Genomic DNA, 22,127 nt, shown 5'->3' on the forward strand with positions numbered 1-22,127 from the left:
CAACTCTCTATTGATGAACTTTAGATGGTAGACATTCCATCTCTATCTGCAGGTGACATAGCGATCCTTGAAGAAGAATTTTCTTCTAAAGAGATTAAAGATGCTGTTTCTTATCTTCCAAAAAGTAGTGCCTTGGGAATTGATGGTTTTTCATGCCTCCTTGTACCAACAGCATCGGTATATTGTGGATAAGGATGTAGTGGATATGGTTACCTCCTTCTTGGATTCTGGTTACCTATTGAAATCTCTTAAAAAAAACACTCATCACTCATGCCTCAGGGAGACAAGGTTCAAAACATAAAAGATCTTAGACCAATCAACCTATTGATAAGTCACATTTATTACATACTTGTCCTTATTATTATTGACCACAAATCATTTTTTTTGCCCAAATTGCACATTTATTGCATTAATTGTGAAAAATAGCCTAAGTGTAGGATTTTGTGTATTAGGGACATTTTGATCATAAAATTGAATTGTTGAGGAAATATTTGAGAAAATTTGTCAAGATTCAGTTTTAATGCAAAAGAACAATAGCCCAATTAAATTTTTCAAATTCATTTTAGATTGAGAGTAATTAATTTTACAAGTTGACTATTTTAAAAAGTCAAAATTTTGGGTTGACTTGTCTTGCACTTAGGTTAGGTTATTTTTGTACATGTGTGGGCTTATATTTTTTAGAGCTTTATGTCACGTCCCTTACCCTCTTGTGTGATGCTATAATTAGTTTTTATTATTTAATTTGCATCGTGTCACATATTTAAAAATTAATTTTAATTAGAAATGTAATTATTATCCTTATGCTTTGACCTTTGATCTTGTGTATCACATTTATTTATGTAGGGTTGTACCATTGGATTTAGCACATGAAAACTATTGGATTGGAATACTAGATAAGTTAAAAGGTTAAACACTTAGTTTTGGGATGAAAGTACAAGCCTTGCATCATCTTGCACATATTGTATCATACTTTGATTCTGTCACGCCCTGAAAAATTAGATGTGACCGGTACGAGATATATGCACAAACATACATCCCTTAAGCCTTGATTAAAGAAACTTTAATATAATATTTTAATTCATTTAAAATAGGATAGAAAATCATTGTAACATTGTTTCTTTTTTTGTTTTTTAGATAAAAGATTCTAAAACATTTTTTTTTGTAAAAATTTTGCTAGAACCTCCTCGAAAAACATAAAACATCCCAAAAATTTTTTTTATCACAATTTATAACATTAACTTAGCAAAAGGGAGCTCCGCTCCTCAACAACAATCAACCAGTACAATATAGAATCAGGACTATAATTATAATCTATGTGGAGCACCTAAAATGTTATGTATAAAAATACAATATATAAATTATAAATTTACATCAAAATAGAAATTAACCAAGATCGTGTTTCAACTTCAGTCCAGAAGCAAAATACCTCCGAGGATCTAATGGAGATACAGGGTTAGCTATGCTATCTGAGACCAAAAAATATTTTTCAGTGAATAACGTCTCAACCATAATATTTTGTATATTCAAAATGAATAAAATACAACATATACATAAATTAAAGAGAAAGCAATTCAACATAATCAAATTTGTATGCTCGAAATAAAAGTTCTATATGACTTTCATATCAAGAAACTTAAAATCTATAATGATAAAACAGCTTTAACATTTGATCTTGATAATTCAAAATAATTAAATAAATACATAAATGAAAATAACAACATTTGCTAAAAAAAACCATTAGAGTGTGAAATAATCAATTAATTAAAAATTCAAATTTCTAGGGATTTATCAGAACAATTTACAAACGTGGACACACAGTCCACAAGGGTAAATAACCAAACGCAACTTATGCCAGGAAGACAAACGTGAATACACAGTCTACAAGGGTAAGTAACTAAACGCAATCGAAGCCACAAAACAAATATGGACACACAGTCCATGAGGATAATGCTAACCAAACACGGCTTGAAGCCATGAAACAAACGTGAGTATGATGCTCACGAATAACTATCCTTCCGTTCCACGTGCGTTGGCCATCGCACGGGGCTAGCACCTCCTATAAGCACCCTACTAGCTAAGTGTATCATGGCGCACCAAGGGCTAACGGAACTGCCGTTAGCAACCAGTGTTCTGTATAAAATTCCCTTCAAATTCATTTTCAAATATGTGAGAAAGTTATCATTATTAAAATATAATTTTCATTTTCAAAATCAAACTCGCATAAAGAATTTTGAACATTAGAAATTTGTCAGAATAAAACTTCATAAATGATGCCCATGCTTGCATTTATTGAGATCCAAAATGACTAAAGCTGATAAAAATAATAATTCTATCAATCTTGAAAGTATCATTTGTAAGGAAAAACACATACACATTATAATTCAAATATCATTCCACATCTCTTTATAATTTTTCAAGATAAAAATAATTTAATTAACAAAGTATGAAATATGTAATATAATTGTTATTAAATGATCCAAGTAAAAATATTTTTGAAAAAAATTGATCATAAATTAGTTAGGACGCTATCCACTTACTTGTAAAGATTACAAGTATATAATTTACTTCCAAACTAGTTCTCTAGGCCAATGCTCTGTCCTAAATTCCTAGTATTCAAATAACATCATTGTCACTTTCTCACTTATACTTTACCATCCAAAATCTTTAAATCCAAAACAACATAGAATAATAAAAGAAAAAAATTTCTCACTTTTATCTTTCTCAACATTACATAAAATATTCCAATGATATCCCAAAAATAAATAGTAAATTAGTTCTTAAATTACTACTCAAATATCTCTTCCAAAAACTTCTAAGTTCTATTTTAACTTTCATTGCAAAAAACAAAGGCCTATATGATTGTTTAATCCATGATGCGGTCCTTGTCACACACACACACCACACTGGAAAACTGGAAATGGAGGAGGAACATTCGGTTCGAAGCTTCTGGACGAGCTCCCTCTTGCTGTCTCAGCTGAATTTCCCACCTCACCTCAGGACGACAAAGCAGAAGAAGAGCAAGAAGGAGAAAAGGTTGGCCGTGCGAGCTGAACGAGGGAGGGTCTATTGCAACCAAAGCAACAAGAAAGAACAATGACCAACTACACAGAAGAACGAAAGGTGAACTGACTGAATCACAGCTAGCATCGGCGAGAAGTTGGCAACGTAAAACAGGGGAGAGGAAGGAAGAGCAAGCCCAACAAACCAGCACCTTGATCGATCTCCTTGTGACGTCAAACTCATGGCAGCTTGAACTCCATGCCAACAGCCAACTAGGAACGAAGAAGGAAAGGAGAAAATGATAGTAAACGAGGGAAGTAGGAGAGGGAAATCGACAGCACAAAGGAAGGGAAACTCACAGCAGTGATCTCATGGCAGCGCACCAGTAGAGGAAGAAAAAAAAAGGTTCAGGCGCACCTTCATTGGTCAGAGATCGGAAGGATGAAGGAAGAGGAAGGCAGTCTCGCGAGCTCTCGAAGGTTCGAAAATGCAGAGGGAAGAGATGATGAATAAAATCTGATGGTGCATTTTTTATTTTAGCTTCGTTTTCGATTCATTGTTTCTGTATTTATAATATATTTTTTTAAGGGCAAACTAGGAATTTCACTATGGGCTGAAGTGAAAATAAATCTCCTACTCTTCAGTTTCAGGATGCGAACCAGGCGTCAAAGTTTAAACACCAATAAAGTTTTCACTAAGCTTGTATGCTTTTCTTGTTATATTTGGCCAAAAATAAAATAAAAACAAAACAAAACATTTAAAATCCTTCATTATAAATTTTAAATTTTTACTTAAGATTTTAGGTCTTTACAATAATAGTAATATAATTAAAGAATTAAAAAAAATAAATTGCCAAACAAAAAATAAAAAGAATGAAGAAAAAAATCTGATATATTGAAGTCTAAGGAGAACATTTCTAATAGCTTTATCAAAATTACATACCAAATTTTTAATTTTAATAATAATTTTTTTAGGTTATTACAGATTCCATTCACTCTCTCTCTCTTAATTTCCCATATAAACAACCACATCCTAATCAAGGTTAGGCCCCAGATCTTACATGCAGTCGAGATGGTGTCCCATCTGGGCTCTTAGACCACTATTGGGCCTGGGACTACTGTTGGGCCACTGCATCCGCTGGAACCCAACTCAGATCCGAGTGAGCCTTCAAATGCTCAAATTCCAGCTGGTAAGAACGATGACATGGCAGAAGAGAAGGTCCCACAATGCTTCAAGGGAGTAACTGCTCAGGTAGGGGGTCTCTCGACTTGTTTTCTCTCCATTTTCCTTCACTTCCTCCATCCCCACCATTCATTAATTTTATCATTTAAAAAAATTATTTGATAAAATAATTTGAATAGTGGAGATGGGAGAAGTGAAGGAAAATGGAAGGTAAAAAATAGAGAGACCCCTCTCCCAACTGCTCAGGGAGGGTCGCATGAAAATTGACAGAATAGGGGAGTCACATGATTGGCTTATGACTCTTTCGTGCCTTTTGCTTCCTGTTTGTTGTCTTTGTAGAACTCCGTTTACTTCCTCTATTAATGTTCTTAATTTTACTGGTAAAAAAAAAAAAATTATCTAAATACTCGGGGAATTACATAAAGTGGTTCCTTTTTTAGGTTCTTGTCTTTTTTATTGTTTCCTTATGAATTTGGTTATTATATATTAATAATATATTTCTCTTTCTTAAAAAATATATATTATCATCTATCGTACAATAATCAATTAACTGTATTGTTCAAGATGAATTGCGATCTTTCTCCCAATTATTTGTTCAAAAGCCAGCTAGAGACTTAAAAAAGTTCAAATTACGTTAATGAACTTCTTGAATGAAAACATGGTTTTTTTTGTCTTTTTGAATGAAAACAACTTCATGCTTTAAGGTATGATGATCACTTATACATTTGCAAGTACTTTTGCTGTTGTGGGTTAGTATTTAATTAATATCAAATCATTCTATTTAGTCAAACCCAAACCACAATATAAGATACAAACAGTAGCCAACAAAATATGGAGCAACATTTTTTTTTTTTTCATGTTAACCTGATAATGCAATTTTATACATGTCCACCAAAGCTACAAGCATAAGTCCAGAAAGCAAGAAAGGTTTTTTTAAAAAAAAAAAACAAAGGAAACCAAACAACAAAAACATTAGTTGACGGGGATTATGTGATCCATCAATTCATTTTTCTTGACGAAAGGGAGATTGTCCAAAAGCCTTTCAATTTCATCCCTAGGGAGGGTGTGATTCAGCCGAAGCCAAGCTCTGGCTACAACATCTTTGGTTTCTCCGGACTCAATAGGAGAAAGTAAAACTTGAGCAAATATCTCCAACAATTGAGGGAGTGGGTTGAGCATCTAAATTGCATTTTCCAAAAGTAAATAATAGTTAGATTAGAATTGCAAGAGAATAAAATCATTTGGATAAAACTATAAGCAAAGGAAACAATTTGGACATTCTTAAAAGAAACAATTACGACCTAGCTAATACATCAATGGTGGTAAAAGATTACAAATACATTAATAGATAACAGTGACTCTTTATACATGGTCCCTTTTTTTTTTTTTGAAAGAACTCAAACAATTTAAAAAAGTAAATTAGTTAAATGTATCAAATTAAAAAAAATAGATAGGAATTAGCAGAAATAAAATTTCCAAACAAGTCATGAAAAATCAAAAGTACAATGTACTTATTATTTTTCTATTTTGTTCCTAGCAAAAAATGTTGATTTGAATGAAATATGGGGTAGCTTGTAAATCAAACTGGAAGTTACCTCTTTTAATGGAATGGAATCAAAGTGCTCCCATACTATCTCTGCCACTACAGCAACCGCATGGGCCCTTACAGAATCATTTTGCTCTGACTCTCTAAGCAAGGGAAGAAGACGATACAATATCTTGGAATAGTATCTAACATTATATTAAAGAAATGCTACAAAATATATATTCAAACACTCAATGATACTTAATAATGTTGGACGAGACAATTAACCCTTTAAATAGGGCTTTATCACAACAGACAAGGCTAAACCATCATTTGTGCACATATTTCGAGTGCTAAATCATATTTTGAGTCTAAAGCAATACAAAGTGTGAAAAAAAAAAAATTAAAGGATACTCCACAGCTAAATCACCTTTCTCGCACAACATTCCCAAATAATAGACAGCATTCATTCTAATTGTTGCTTCAGTGGATGCTAGTTCTTTGAGTAATAAGGAAATTACTCCCTGAAAAAGAAAAAATATATAACAATTAAAAAAGTAATTAAATTTTTCCAAGTACTTTTGTTAAAAATCATTATTTATATATTAAAAGAGAAAAGAAAAAAAATAAATTACATTTTCGCATGCCATAATAGAATGCAGGTTCTGTACAACCACTTCTCGGTCATCATCTTGAAGCACAGTCTTAATGAAAATATTTATGATCATATCTGTAAAATTGAAGGCTTAAATTATATTAGAAAAATATTTGTTTATCATGATGGCAAATAATATATATATATATATATGTTCAAGTTTGAGAAGACATATTACCGATACTTTCTTTAATTTCTTGCAGACCATCCTGAAAAGTGAAAACATAGGAGTTTATCACAATAAAATTGGAAATCATATAATTTGCAATGGAAGAAATGTTGAAAAATTCAGTAAGAGGAGACATAGTTCTTTCTCTATTATTTAGAGATGATTCATTATGGGAAATAGAAAGATGGCGGCTTGAAATAGCAAAATTAAATGGTGACTCAAAAAATTGTGTAACAATATTATAATAAGACTGATAAAACAAAACAAAAGGACGACAAGATGCTAAAGGCAAAACAGATAGCCATATTTGTGAACGGAACAAGTGAATAAAAATAACGAATGAAAGAAGTAATACTGTAGACTTACTGGTTGACTTTCAAATATTGCATGTGCAGCATTCAAAATATCTATTGCATAAATTGCAAAGACAATTTGTTAGAACCAAAAGGATGAAGAATAAACCAGCAAGTCATTTAAAATATGATATGCCAAAAAAAAAACATGTAACGCAGGTACACTCTATGAACCTGCTTTCAAAAGTCTTTCAAACAAAGGCAGAGCTGGCTGTTGTGATTGTAGTTTGCAATAAGTTCACTACCATGCTTAGGTTGTTTGAACTTGAACAGGGCTCAGATCTGCTCACATTCTCTGATTGTACCTGCATTTTTGTTTTCCAAAGACCAATATGAATTTTCAGGTTTCATGACAAATAAAATACATATATCACTTTTCAGTTTGAACTGATACGAATATACTCAATATACAAGAGAGACGGTTACATTAAAGAAAAGAAGAAATAAGTCTAAAAAATGGAATGGATCATATAAATACAAATAATGTGGAGTGACACCTTTGAAATATGTGGCTATATATGATAGATTAAATAATCAAACTTTGAGTAAGAATATAACATGTCAAAAGTAAAGTATTAATTACCTGAAAAAGTTCTTTATTATCTTAATTCTATCCACGCTCTTCATCTCTATTGCTTCCTTCAGGTGTTTACATTTGATCCTTATAAGTTGTGTGGCTTTTTGGGTTCTGTATGTATAAGTGTGGGGTTTGAGGCACAACCCACACACTTCTCCAAATATATTACTTGCTTGTAAAGTCTTGATGATTTCTTCTTTTTCCCATAATTTGCTTAACAACCAAAATTGCCCCCGAGACAATAATATACACATCTTGAGGAATTTCATTTTGGATGATAACATCCACCCCGGGCGGTATGCACTCTATCTTTGTTTGGGCCATCTACACATTAATTCAATTAAATTAATTGATTTTCAAAATTTATCATTTTGCATCAATGAATAATTTAGACTTATTAGTAGAAATAACAATTAATAGTTTACCAAAAAAATAATAATAATTAACAAACATTAACTAACCAAGGATAACAGCATGCCTCTTGAAACTCCATTGAATAAATATGCTTTTTCAATGGTTGTGAAAAACCTGTCACCATAGATGCTCTTCTGAATTGATTTCGGCTGCTTATCAAAATAACAAAACTTTTAAGTTTTTAAGATAATTCAAATTTTTGGAACAGATATCATATGAAATGTTATAATAAAAATAAAAAGATATTAATTAAAAATGAAACTTACAAGCTTTGAAGTATCAACTTCGTCAAAGAGAAGCTTTTGAATATTGGTAGCCAAATAAACTGCAAGTACGACATTGCAAAGCATGTACATGCTACCAAATATCTTCTCCAATTGATTGACAGGGTGCAAATCACCATAGCCCACTGTTACCACCATAGTAATGGAGAAGTATATTGATTCCCAATATCTTGATCCAATACTTCTTCCTTGAAATGAGGATCCGAACTACCGATCCAAGTATATTCTTCATAAGGATATAAATCCACAATCCAGTAGAATATGCAAGCACCACAATGTATTATAAAATATGTTACCTACATCAAAATTTAATCAAATTATTTATAATGACAACGAAGCAGAAAATTTAACTTTATCAAGATTTGTACTTCACATTAACACACCCTGAGCTCTAGAGATAAATATAAGATAGAATGTTGGTAGGGTAGAATGTTCAAAACCCATTGATACGTTACATGTATTAACATAATATTCTAAAATAACTTAATTAAAAATTAATAGCATATTTTAATGATGTGAATGAAACTAAGAAATGCCAAAGAGATGGTATATTTAAAACAAACAAAAAAGAACATACCCATAAAAGCTTAGTACATCTGACCCAAAAATAGAAGAGGCTGCTATGTTTTTCCAACCTGTCAATAAAATCATAGTCATGAAAATTGTAAATATAGAATCTATTGAACAAAACACACATAGATATTTCATACTTGATAAAATATTGATTGAGTCTTCGAAGCCCCAAAAGTCGAAGAAAGCCCAATAGGAAGAAAGCCATGATGTGTTTCTTCGCCAACCAAATCCCAAGTGCTTGGTATGGAATACTTGATAGCATATCAATGATAAACCAAGTTGATATATACCTATCACCATCACATCATTATTTTTAGTATTCTTTTATTTATCAATCATAATTTTTATCCATATGTCATACTCAATAACCTCATTCGTACCTCTTGTATCATTTGTCAAACTCACTATTGACACAACTTTGTTTTGAGATAAGAAACTATATTAAATTGTGCAAAGCTGTTTTAAATTTTTAAGCATGAACATATGATTTAACGACATATAACCATTGATAACACTAAATTTTTTAATTTAGGCAAACAATTCCCACACTTTATAAAGCGGTCAAATCTTCACAAAAAAAAAAACCTGTTTTATGAATGCAAGTGAAGATAATTGCAAGAAACTTCAAGAGATTATTGATGATTATTGCAAGGCTTCAAGGCAGATGGAAAACTTCAGTAAATCTGGAGTATTTTTTGTCTTTTAGAAATTATGATAGAAGTACAAAGGACAGGGTGTGCAATATTTTTTATATTGAGGACATTGAAGAATGTGGGAAATACCTAGGATTCCTAATATTTGGATGAAACAAAACATTAAGCATTGGCATATATTATTGAAAGAGTAGGGAGAAAGGTGCAGCAGGGCTGGAGTAGTAAGCTCTTATCACATGCTGGTAAGGGAGACTATGGTAAAATTAGTGGTGAATGCAATTCCAATGTACCTAATGACCTTTTTTTTAATTCCCTAAAAATTCTTACAAAGATTTGGACAGAATAGTGGCAAAGCATTGGTGGAGTAGTGGGGATTTGAATAAGAATAAAATTCCTTGGAATCAAAGGTTTTGAGACAATGAATAACGCATTTTTGTTAGCTAAAATGGCCTAGAGATTGTTGCATAATTGATGAATTGTGAGTCAAGGTCCTGAAAGGCTGAATTCTTCAATTCCAGTTGTGGTGTGATCTGGACAAAGATGTGGAAGGTAAATGTTCTTCCTAAAATGAAGCATTTCATTTGGCGGTGTATGAATAAAGCTGTACCAGTAAGCCTTGCTTTATTCAACAGAAAATGGGGTGGATTCAGCATGCATTGTTTATGCGTGTGTTTGGTTTGGGAGTGATTTTAGATAATGGCGGCTATCTTTTTATAATGGTGACAGGAAGTGGACTGATTTTCAGATAGCTTCTGTTACTTGGTTATCCTAGAACTACGTCGTTGGTGAATTGTGATGGCTCATTTAAGGTGAACTATGATCAGCCTTTGTAGCACAAGTGATGGCTATGACAATGAAGGCTATGAATCAGCTAATTTGAGTTAGGGGTCTAGAATGCAGAAATTTATACCATTGAAGAAATACATAATAAACAACCCAGACTAAACAAGATTGATTTGGGTTTTGAGTTCTAAAGGATGTTACATGAGAAAAACATAAAATAACAATAAGAAAAACAACAAACCAAACTAACAATTAAACTCAAAGGCCTAAACAGTACAGGAAATAAGGATCGCATCTATTAAATAATCCAAAAAAAAAAATTTGAAACATCAGGAAACAATTAATCATCATATCTATTAATCCCCACTAAATAATTAAGGAATTTAGATTGTAATAATCAATGCTAAAAGTTCAAGGATAAAAAAGTTAACAAGTAGCAACTCATCATTATTTTATATTACTATGCTCCAATTCAGGGGAATTTAATATATTAACAAGGCTGATCTTTAAAATTTTAAGATAATTATCAAATATTCCAAACTGCCTGCCAATTAAGGGGACATCCTAAACATTATGTAACGGACTACCATCGAACAAGGTGGGAATGTGACATTGGATTCAAAAAATTCCTAATTATGTCACGGGCACAGTTTTAATTTTCTCTGCTGTATTTTTTTTCATTTTTTCTTATGCATTATTAAATTAAAATGTTAATAAGTCTTGGATGAATCTTATCCGAAAACAAAGGAAGCATTCCCCTTCCAAAATTATAAGACAATTGTGGGTGACATTTGCCATGCAAATATCTTTTGAAAAGATTAATGTTTTATTAAATAAACTTATTCTAATATCATCCTTTCTCTCTTTCAATTTAATATTAAGTAGAATGTAAGGTTATTAAATGAAAGATATTTATAGAATTTTTTTGTTTTGAAAAATAAGGTTGTTAAGTGTATTTAATAAAATTTATTAGTATACAAAATTTGTCCAAAAGTGTCTTGTAATTTGAAAGTAGGGAGTATTATTGCCTTTTGGATATTTTTTGTGGGAAAAAGGTCATGTATTGTGAAGAGAATATGTATTTATGTAATATATGGTTGGTAAAATAAATTTAATGAACTGTTATGGCCAATAAAAAATAAACCTATATATATAGAGAGCCTGAACTATGCCATAGTTGTGATTCAAGATGACTTTTAACTTGCAAAGACTAGTTGAGGCCTATAATGAAGGTTTAAAGATCAAAATGACCTTGGATTGAAGAAAACTCTCTCTGTTTTTTTTTCGTTATGAAGCTTTAAGTAGTGACATCAATGGTATAAATTTTATATTTTATCCTGATTATTCATTCGATCCTCCTCATCTAATATAATTTAGGCTATTAACCTTGTTCGGCTCAGAATGGGCTGGAAGGGGACTACTACAGGATATTTTGGAGGCTTTGGCATCTCTTAATGGTTTTACTATTTCTCTCACACCAAGACAAGGTAATTTTGTACCAGATTGGATTTTGTGGCACGTGGAACCTCTAGCTAGGATTACATGTGATATGTAATATATATTATAAAATATATAATTTATTAGTTTGTTAAAATATTTTTATGATGCATAATATTTATATGTACATATTAGCCTATTTTTCATTTAGTTTCTCAAAATTAAATCATTTGAAATAACACATCATTTTTAAGATTGTCCTCTATATAATTCTACACAATTTATAATAAAATATTTAGCTACTTGTTATAAAAAAATTGGGTAATCAAATTTATATACTTAACCCATTTTTTTCAATCAAATCAAAATAATTGGATTTTAAATTTTAAAAAATCAAAAATATCAAGAACAAGAGATGGTTAATTATAAGGTAAAAGTAGCAGCTTAAAATTACTGTGAATACAAAATTGTTTTTGGAAGAGCTATCTCAATTGGCCCTGTCATGTTCAGATTTTTATATGTTTAACTCAACTGATCAAGTTTTCATTTGATTATAGAGAGATAAAGCCTTAGAACTCAAGGCTTTTGGAAAGCTTGGAGTAAGGTAAGCATAAATTTATGAGTTTTTGGATGGACTGTTGAGTTCAAGGAAATGAAATGTATTATTGAAAGTACTGTTCAAATTTTTCAAAGCTTATAAATGGGTATTTTGAGGTAGAAATAATGATTGAAAAGTACCAATTGATACCCATTCCGATAGGAATAAAAGAATTATTGTATTCCTTCCCTGTTATTTCGGTTTTTCACATTTTGTTGATAAGGGGGGTCGCTGTTTAATTTTCTGTATAATTTAAGAGAAGAAGAGGGGAAAAAATGCATTATGAATGAAAGTATTATTGGAAGCTTTTCCACTCACTGATGGAGAAAGCATGTTTTTTCGCAATTTCTAATCATTAAGTGAAGAAGAAAAACTCTTTTGGGAAATGGGTAGAACTCTTGACCGCGACCAATATATAGGAGTCTGGAATTGATTTTTAGAAAGAAGTGTTGGGAGCAATCTAATATAATATGTATAAATTATGAATTTAATTTTTTTGTGGATAATTTTTTTAGGCTTTGATATTTGTGGGAACTTCAAAGAAGTTCATTTCCAAGAAAAGTTGAGACAAGGAAGTATTTTGAGCTAAGGTAGCATTTCTCTAATTTTAGCGATAATGTTGTTTGGTTAACACTTAATGCTATAGAATTTTAATACCATGAATTGTAGAAAATATATGATTTATTGAGATGTCAATTTGCTTGTATGACACCTCAGCCGATATATGTTTATACTTGATTTTTTATAAATTCATTGTCTAACTTTATTGATTTTGATGAGTTGACCATTATTACATGAATTATTAACTTTGGAGTTGTATATCATAAGATTTGATTTTACAGGATAAGGTAAAAATCTGGAAAAATTCCTGAAAGTAACAATAAGTGGGGAACAAAAACTCCTCAATAAATATTGGTTGTCATTTGAACCCTGGGATTATTTTTCCCTTGAAGAGCACTTCCTAAGCTTGATTTAGAGATATAAGTCACCTCATTATGATTTTTACAGAATTATTTATGATTTTGGTAAGTTGATGAAAGATTATGGAAAATGCATCAGTTTTTGGAAAAATAAATTAAATCATCTTTCAGCTTATAGGTACTTGAAGATCATTAAGGTTCAAATGATCTTTATTGTTGGCATATCCTGTAGAAAATCTATTTTGAGATGTGCCCAAAGACACTGTCTTTAAGAACAATTTTAGCGTGAATGTTTTTGTTTAAAGAAATTAAAAATGAGATGTTGCAAGCTCCACAATGTTCAAATATAACTCAGTTAACGATTAAAAAAGGCCACCTAATTTTGATGATAAAATATTGGGTATATAAGTTAAAAAATTTAAAAATTTTATTTATTATTATTGTTATTATTTAGTTTTAAATTCCTCAAATTAATAATATTTATTTACTTAAAAAACTTGGCCTCCTAGGTTTAAAGTTTGACTACACCCCTGCAAACCCCCCCTCTCTTTCTAGCTAGGATTTTGGGATGCTGAAGAGAAGGATGAGAATTTTCTACACTATGTCATGATTGGATGTTTTTGATGCGGTATTGGCTGATTGCTTGTGGGTTATTATTTGTTTGTTGTTTTTTTTTTCCCTCTGTTTATTGTTCTGTTTTATTTTGTTTGTAGGTTGTATTGTTGGTTTTCCTGCTTTGGTGAGTTTTGTATATTAGCTTGTATTCTTTATTCTTTTTATTGTTTATTAGCTTGTATATTCTTTACGGGTATTTTAGTGTTTTTCCTTAATTTCAGCTATTTGGTGTTTGTACTTCTTTTTTTGTTATTAATAAAATTGACTTTGTTTTAGTAAAAAAAAAAGCAGCAAAGACACTTGATTTTTATATTTATGATATAATTAATTTTTAAAAAATTACTGATTTACTCAAGGTTATCAACCTCACAGGTTTAATTAAACTTATAATGGAGACCTAAACTCATAACATAAAATCACAAGCGATTTTTCTTTTTAAATAAAATATATTTAAAAATTATCATACTACATTATTGAACTAAAATAAAAATTAATAAATTAATTCAAATCAATATAACTTAAATTAAATTTACTTAAGTCATTAAGCATAATTAAGCCTAAATTTAATAAAATTTTAACAGAGATAATTAAATGTTCTATTATCATCACCTTCATTTGTTTTTTTACCATCACCATTATCTTAAGCTACAAGTTAATTATGATATGACCCAAATTAGGAATAATTGATAAATATTATTTATATGTATTTTAATATGCAATACTAAATTAAACCATCAGTAAACATAGTAAAATAATAAACATGTTTATAAATAAAATCTTTAAAATTTAAACGAAATGTCATAGTTGTATAAATCAATTTTCACGAGTTCGATTTGCAAAATAATCAGGTTGGAAATGCAATGATTTTTTATGCAAAGTGTTAAAACTAATTACTAAAATTCATATAAAAAATAAAATAAATAAATTCATGGTTAAAATTCCCATTTCATATACATGCATGCATACATACATACATATGGGGGAAAACATGTTTTTTCTAATGCAGAGTATTAAAGCTAATTACTAAAATTCATATAAAAAAATAAAGAAATAAACTCATGGTTAAAATTCACATTTCATATATACCCATGTGTGAAAAACATGTCTCGTATATTTTAACAACAATCATTTGGTCCAATTAGCCTGACTTTCTAACATATTGTGTTATCAATAAGAGACACGGTTGAAACGATTTTAATAATAATGAATTTACTTAATTATATTTCTTTTCACAAATGTAAATTCATACAATACATTTAAATACATATACACATATAATGTTCTTAAAAAACGTGAGTTTACATGTATAAACTTGTGAGGGAGAGATCAACTTGTAACTTAGATTGGAACTGTAATTCGTAAAAATTTACTTTAAAATAAATTAATATTAAATATATGAATATATCTTTATAAATGCCAAAAATATAGCCTAAACTTTGTTAATTGATGAATATTATATATATATATATATATTGTAATATATTCTACTAAATCAAATAATGAATAAAAAATGTAAAAAATATTTATAAATAAAATATAAAATTAAATATCATAATTGTATAAATCGAATTCTAGGGGTTTTGTTTCTCGAGTATGTTGAGAATGCGATATTTTTATATCTGCACTGTTATTAAAACTATTCAGACATATCAATAAATATTTTATGCCACTTTTAAATGCTTATGCATAGATAATTTAATTTGAAAATTAGCAAACCTTGTACGATCTGAAGCAAGGTAAACATGAGGGCGATGTTTATCATAAGAATGATTGCAACAACAACATCTAACCAATAGAGCATATGGTTAGAGTTTCTAAGAAACCCAATCTCGAAAAATGATGCCCATGCTGAATATGCTATCAGTAACATATTTACACCCTCCCAAAACCTGCGCATTTATCGTTCTCACTTTAGTTTCCAAACAAAATCAACAATCTATTATTCAATTTAATTGATTAATATTATTTAATTTACTTGGTTAGTTAAATTTTACCGGTAAACAGTGGGAGAAAGGATGATGTTTGAGACACTTTCACAATTGAAAAATGACTCATGGACATCATCTTGGGGCACATCAGTTGAGCCTGCATGATCCTGATTCAAAAAAAAAAAATTATCAGAACCATAAACGGGGCAAAAAAATACAAAGAATCTGGTGGCAAGCTTAAAAAAGTGAGAATTGGACACAAAGACAACCTATATTAAGAATAGCTTTAGGCTATTTTATGATATTTTGAAGCCGTCAGATTTCATATTTTACTTCAATATAATGCGCCTAACCCAGATTAGATGAAAGGGATTCTATTACATGACTTGACGATTGAGATATTGCTTCTCTCAAATGAATACAAATAACAAATAACAAAAGACCGTATGCAAGAACCCAGGTGTCGAACACCTTCAAATTATACATATTCTTTAATTTAATTTTCATAGCTACGATATCTTGTGTTTTTTTTTTTTTCAATGAATCAGAAAAACAAACTCAAAATACCGCACATCTACAGTATCTAATCCTTCATGTCATTTAATAGCTTATCTTTCAAGAACTCTGGAGGAGGGGGGGAAAAGCACTAAAATCGTCAATGCTTATGAATGGACAGATAAACAACATTCACAGCAGTTCACAATTTTTAGAGGAATCCATATTTTCATAAAAGAAAGATATATACAGAAATGTGCCCGAAAGGCCTTGGGTTTGACAGAGTCGGAGCCGACCACAAGCAAGCGGCCATAAATGTGCCCGAAAGGCCTTGGGTTTGATCTCATCGACTGCGCCCTCCGCCATTTTTGAAAGAACTGAGTAGCTTCTGCTGGACAGTGTAAAACAAAGAAAAGGAGCTCTAGGAGATGGCCAAAAAGTTTCCGACGTTTGGATGTTGCAGTCGCGTTCGACTGCTTGCGTTTGTATGAAACAAATAGCGGTCCTGGTCTATAAGTAGAAAGGTTCAAGGAAATGCGAAGTATAGAGAATATAAGAAGATAAGATCATGCATAGTATATACCCGATCATTTGAGCTCAGGCCTCTGAAAATTCATAATATGAGAAAAAATATTGGTACTCGGCAGTGAGCTGCAGCAGAAGTAATGGCTATCAAAACAGGGATGGAGGTCTGCACCAAGGTTTTTGTCCACTCATATTCACTTTAATGCTATTGGTCTACTGTTACGCGAGAGATCGATTGACCATCCTCTCCGAGAAATTCTTTTGGAGTCGCGTGAGATGATATGTGATCAATGGAATGTTGAGACCAGCTACTCCCCAAGACAAGTGATTCGCTGTGCAGACTCACTGGCTAAGAGTGTTCATTTTCTTGACTCTAACGTTCATCTGTTCCCGCTTGACTCTAGCTTTTATTTACCATTGAAAGAGGATTTCATGGAAGGCTATGTTAAAAGGCAAAATGTAACCGAACCAATGAATAAATAAGATAAGCAAGGAGCTTAGGTCTGCCACTGATGTTAAGAGGAGAGAGAGAAAAAAAAAAAAAAACAAACAAACAAACAAAGCAAATGGAACAGCACGGCCGCACTGGAAATGTTTTGCTAAATTGGTATATTACGTACACTGCGCCACTCCTTTTTGGTGTCATACCTCTTCAGTCTTCCCACTCCTGATCCTGCCCATCTCTTTTTCTATGCCTTTTCTTTTCTTTTCTTTTTAATCCTCCTCTCTCACTTGCTCTTCTAATCCTATCTTTCCATCTCTCTACTCTTTTAGTCTCTCTCTCATTCTCATTCCTATTTTGATATATATATATATATATATATATTTAAACCTCTAGGTAAAATGTTGTGTTTCCGATCTTGGGGGATGTTCAGATGCATGAGGCTTTTTTTTTCTCCCTCTTCTAACTTGTATAAGTATTGTTTCAACCAATGTTTTAAGAACCGGACTGTATATTGAACCGAAAAAGTCAGCTGTTCACGGTTCGCATGGTTCAATCGGGTTGGACCAATAGTCAAACCGGTGATGTAATAATTAAATTAAAAAATTTATATATCCATATAATAATCTAAATATAAGAAATACATATGAAATTGCTATTTAACTTAAAAAAATCAAATATTTTAAGTTTATCATGACTTAACAAGCCACATGATACAACATAATATCAAATGATTAAAAAAATTAGTCATTTTTTAAAAAAATTGATAAAAAATAAAAAAAGTTTTTTTTGACCAGTTTGGTTTTTGAAAACTGGATCTAATTCCTGGTCCGACCACCGGTTCGAAACGGCTCAACCTGGCTCAACCTCTAAAACGATTTTTTCCTATGAACTAGACCGGTCGATGGTCGGACCGATCCAACCATCCGGTCCAGTCCGGTTTTAAAAACACTGGTTTCAACCCGTTTGATTAACAGTACATTTACTAATCTTGTTGTTATGATATAAAACGTTGGTTTAGTAGCTATTCATACTATGAACTTTTTGAAGTTTGAACATGTCCTTTAATTTGTGGATATTTGTTTTATTTCTAAAAAAAACACTTGATTTCTTAAATTTATTGTCTTAAATTGAGCATATGGTCGGATTGCGTATACATACGAAGCCTTCTCTCATGACAATGCGATTAGCGATTAACCAGAATGCTTGAGATTAAAAACCTCGCACATCATTGTCTATTTTATAAATATGTTTATTGACCAATTTATCCAATCGGTGTTTATTTTTGCTATGTATCTATTTTCAGACATGTGGCAATAAAATCATGAGCCATTGGAACACAAATTTGATTTTAAAAAAACAAATTGATCACCGTTTTTACAAAATCTTATTACAGCTAAGCCTTATTATTAAGGTACAGAATCCTGTATTTTTTGGGAGTCAAGCTTGAAAAGATAGGAAATTAATTTTGATATAAAAGCGCTTTTAATCCCTGCCCTTATAAGCTCTGTGCAAATAGGCTCAAGCTCGTGCTAGCTCTTAAGTCTTTATAAATTTTTTTATAACTTTATTAATATAATTTACTTAAAATTTAGACAATGACAAAGAAGTCAATGAGATTATTGAAATAGCATCAACTCCTCCAAATAGACGAGATTATTGAAATAGCATCAACTCCTCCAAGTAGACCATCTTCTGAAAGGTCTAATGTTTTATCTTTTTTCATAAAGATTGATGATAATAAGGATTAAAGAATATTTACATTTTAGATAATCAACAATTTGGACTTGTATGGTTTATACTTCAGGACTGGTGGAGAGAAACTAGAAAGGGTATTGGTGGAGAAGAGAGGTTTTGAATAGTGGAGAGAGCTTGAATGGAGAGGTGAAGCGTACTGCTTTGCAGAAAGGTGATTTTGCACCCATTCACTCACTGAGAGAATAGGTAAAGTAGCAAATGAGAGGAGAGATGCAAGGAGGGGTGAGAGAATTAAATGAAAGAAAAGGTGTGCTGTGAAATGTTGGTGTTGTGTTGTGCCGTAGTGGTGGTCAAGAAATGAGTGCTCAAAGATTAGCGTACGTGCTTTTTGTGATTTTAGTTCTTTTCTTTCATCGAAAAAACACAAGAAAGAAAGAGGAAAGGCCTTAAATTATGATACGCATCCAGTGTTCTCAAAAGTAATTTTATTTATTTATTTTATTCAATGATATTTCTTAATTTTGAAATATGTTACTGTAGAACACAATTAGAGTCATAAGGAAAATAGTTTTTAGAAATTAACCATCCTCTTTTATATTTTAGGTGGATGGTTGAAAATCATATTATATATTTATAATTTCTCACTAGGGTTAAAGAACATGTTTCTCTCTAAATTATTTTTGAGGAACACTAGATGTCTTGTACTAATAAATGAAACAATGTTTCCCTAAACTATTTTTTCCTACAGCAATTTTGTCTTTCCCTTCATAACCTGTCAATTTCACTGTTATCTACTTTCGCATAATATGTGAAGACCCCATTGACCATTTGATGACCTGGCTTATTATTATAAGGTTAAAGTGCTAATTTGTTCTTATAAATTTTTTTACAAGAGTGCCAGGTACCATGAAATCAATGGTAGTGCAATATTGCTCTTCATGTATTTCTTTATAATTAATTTGGTCAACTTGCGGTCAAATTAACGGATATTAAAGCAAGGGTGATATTACTCCTTTTTTAATATATCAAAGGCAATATTATACTACCCTTAACATTTTTACAATGTGCCTAGTACTCTTAAAAACAAGTTCAGGAACAAATTAATATTTTAGCCCAACAATAATAATAGGACTCACATGTAATACATGTCTAAAGCTGATAATTCAGGCCAACTTGAATGAATCAAAAAAGTTAGGGCCAATTTTAATAAAATAAAATAAAAATTTCAAGTTTGGGTCTATTAGCTCTACGAGGTGAGGGAAATGGGGGGTAAGGAAAAGGAGACACCCCTCCAAACATGAAGAATGCTTTATTTTTTAAACAGATATATAAATTATATTTTATGTTTTTATAATTAAAAAAATAATTAATTTTAAATTAAAAATTAATTTTTAAAAAAAATTGATATTTTTGGTATTTGGGTTGGCCCAATTAAGCTTCAAACCTGAGGATGGTAGGATTGAGTTTGGCCACATGGGCTTTTTTACTCATTTGGACTGGCCCAAAATAAATCTAGCCTGCTTGAATGACTGACTGTAGTAATATACATAGGCAGATAATGGTCTTAACAGAAAGATAACTCATTAAGAAATTGATTTAGAAGAAACGTTGCTTCACTTATTAGTATAGGATATCCATTGTTCTTTGAAAAGAAGTTCAGAGGGAAAAATGTTTTCCAACCCTATACGTAATTAAGGAATCAACATCATTGGCCTTGTTGGAAAATTATTAGGATTATTTGTTTGAATTCGTTAGACTGGTAATCCGTCAAGTAAATATGAGTATCGTTAATTAACTAAATAATATTAAGGGAAAATTGCCCAAAGGTAATTTTGCACTCACTCACTCACTGAACAAGCTAAGATAACAGGTAGAGTCGTAGGGAAGCAAACGAGACCAGAGATGCGAGGAGGAGTGAAAAAAAAAAAAGTGAGAAAATGTCAAAAGTGAATTGAAGAAAGGGACTAAATTGAAGGGGAAAAAAAAGTGTATTCAAGCAATCCCAGCTCATCTATGCATTAGGATATATTTTAAATTTTTAGGGAAATTGCATTATTGTTGAAGAGATGTTTGAAGTATATTGTAAATATTTTTAATGTTTATTTTTGGGGAAAAAATAGTTTTGATATTTTAACCGAATAATTTTCACATGCATTTGTTTAAATTGTGATTTTAAATTTATAATTTTAAAATAATTAAATCTAATAGAACATGATTTATAATGGGTTGATGGTAAGGTTTTTAAACTTTGAATAGAATTCCGTTTTTTAGGGGTGAAAATATCATTAAATGAGTAACAATATTCAACTAAATTTCATGAATTCAGTTTTGAACAAACAAAAATGAATTAAGATTAATTTAAAAAATTTTCTATTATATTTAAATTGTAAGGTGAATAATTTATTCAATTATATATATGTGTATATATATTACATTTTTACATGATATTAGTATTCATGTATATATTTTGATAATACATTAATTTTTTAAATTAATTATATTACCCTTGCTAATTATATATGTGTCTATGTCTATGATGACAATATTAACTATTTAAAATTAGCAAAATAAATTTTGCCCGCACTAATTTCAGGTTTTAGATCGGCCACTGGACACAATGTATATGATTGAAAATCTTTTAGGTCATCAATTATATATTAGAGACAATAAATTAAAGAGAGGCCAAAGAAAACTGCAAAATGGATGGGTGCGGCCAACTCCTTCCTCAAAATTACATTTTCATGGAAAAAATGACTAAACCAAAAATAAATAAAAAGATCACGAGACAGGGCGTTCGACAATTTGTTTATTATTTTTCTGAAAACACTGTCAAATTACTCGTATCATATGCATATATTATAGGGAGAATTACAACCAAGTCTTACATAAAAAAATTAATTACTGTAACATCTATTAACAATTAAACTAAACTGTATTGACAACTAATTGTGCTATTAATGCTGTTTAATTCAGTTATCAATGGATTGTAGTAATTAATTTTTATCTGAAATTTTACTGTAATTCTCCCTATATTATAACAATGGTAAACCTGTAAAAGTACTACATATTTGGGCTTTAACAAATATGTTTTTCATAGGAACAAATCGATTATAAGTTTAATTTCAAAATGCATGAAAAATTATATTTGTGATAAGATTAAAGAGACTGCAAATCTGCATTAGTTGTATTTAAACATAAAGATGTAAAATTTAAGCCAAAAAAGGAAGCATGAAAGTGCAAGCACAGAGTATGTAGGTTTATTTCCAAACCCTTTACATGACAATTATTTTATTTCCCTCAT

Source organism: Prosopis cineraria, unplaced genomic scaffold, assembly GCF_029017545.1.
Source record: "Prosopis cineraria cultivar Desert tree isolate PC_DT_omini unplaced genomic scaffold, ASM2901754v1 PC11, whole genome shotgun sequence".
Classification (NCBI taxonomy): Eukaryota; Viridiplantae; Streptophyta; class Magnoliopsida; order Fabales; family Fabaceae; genus Prosopis; species Prosopis cineraria.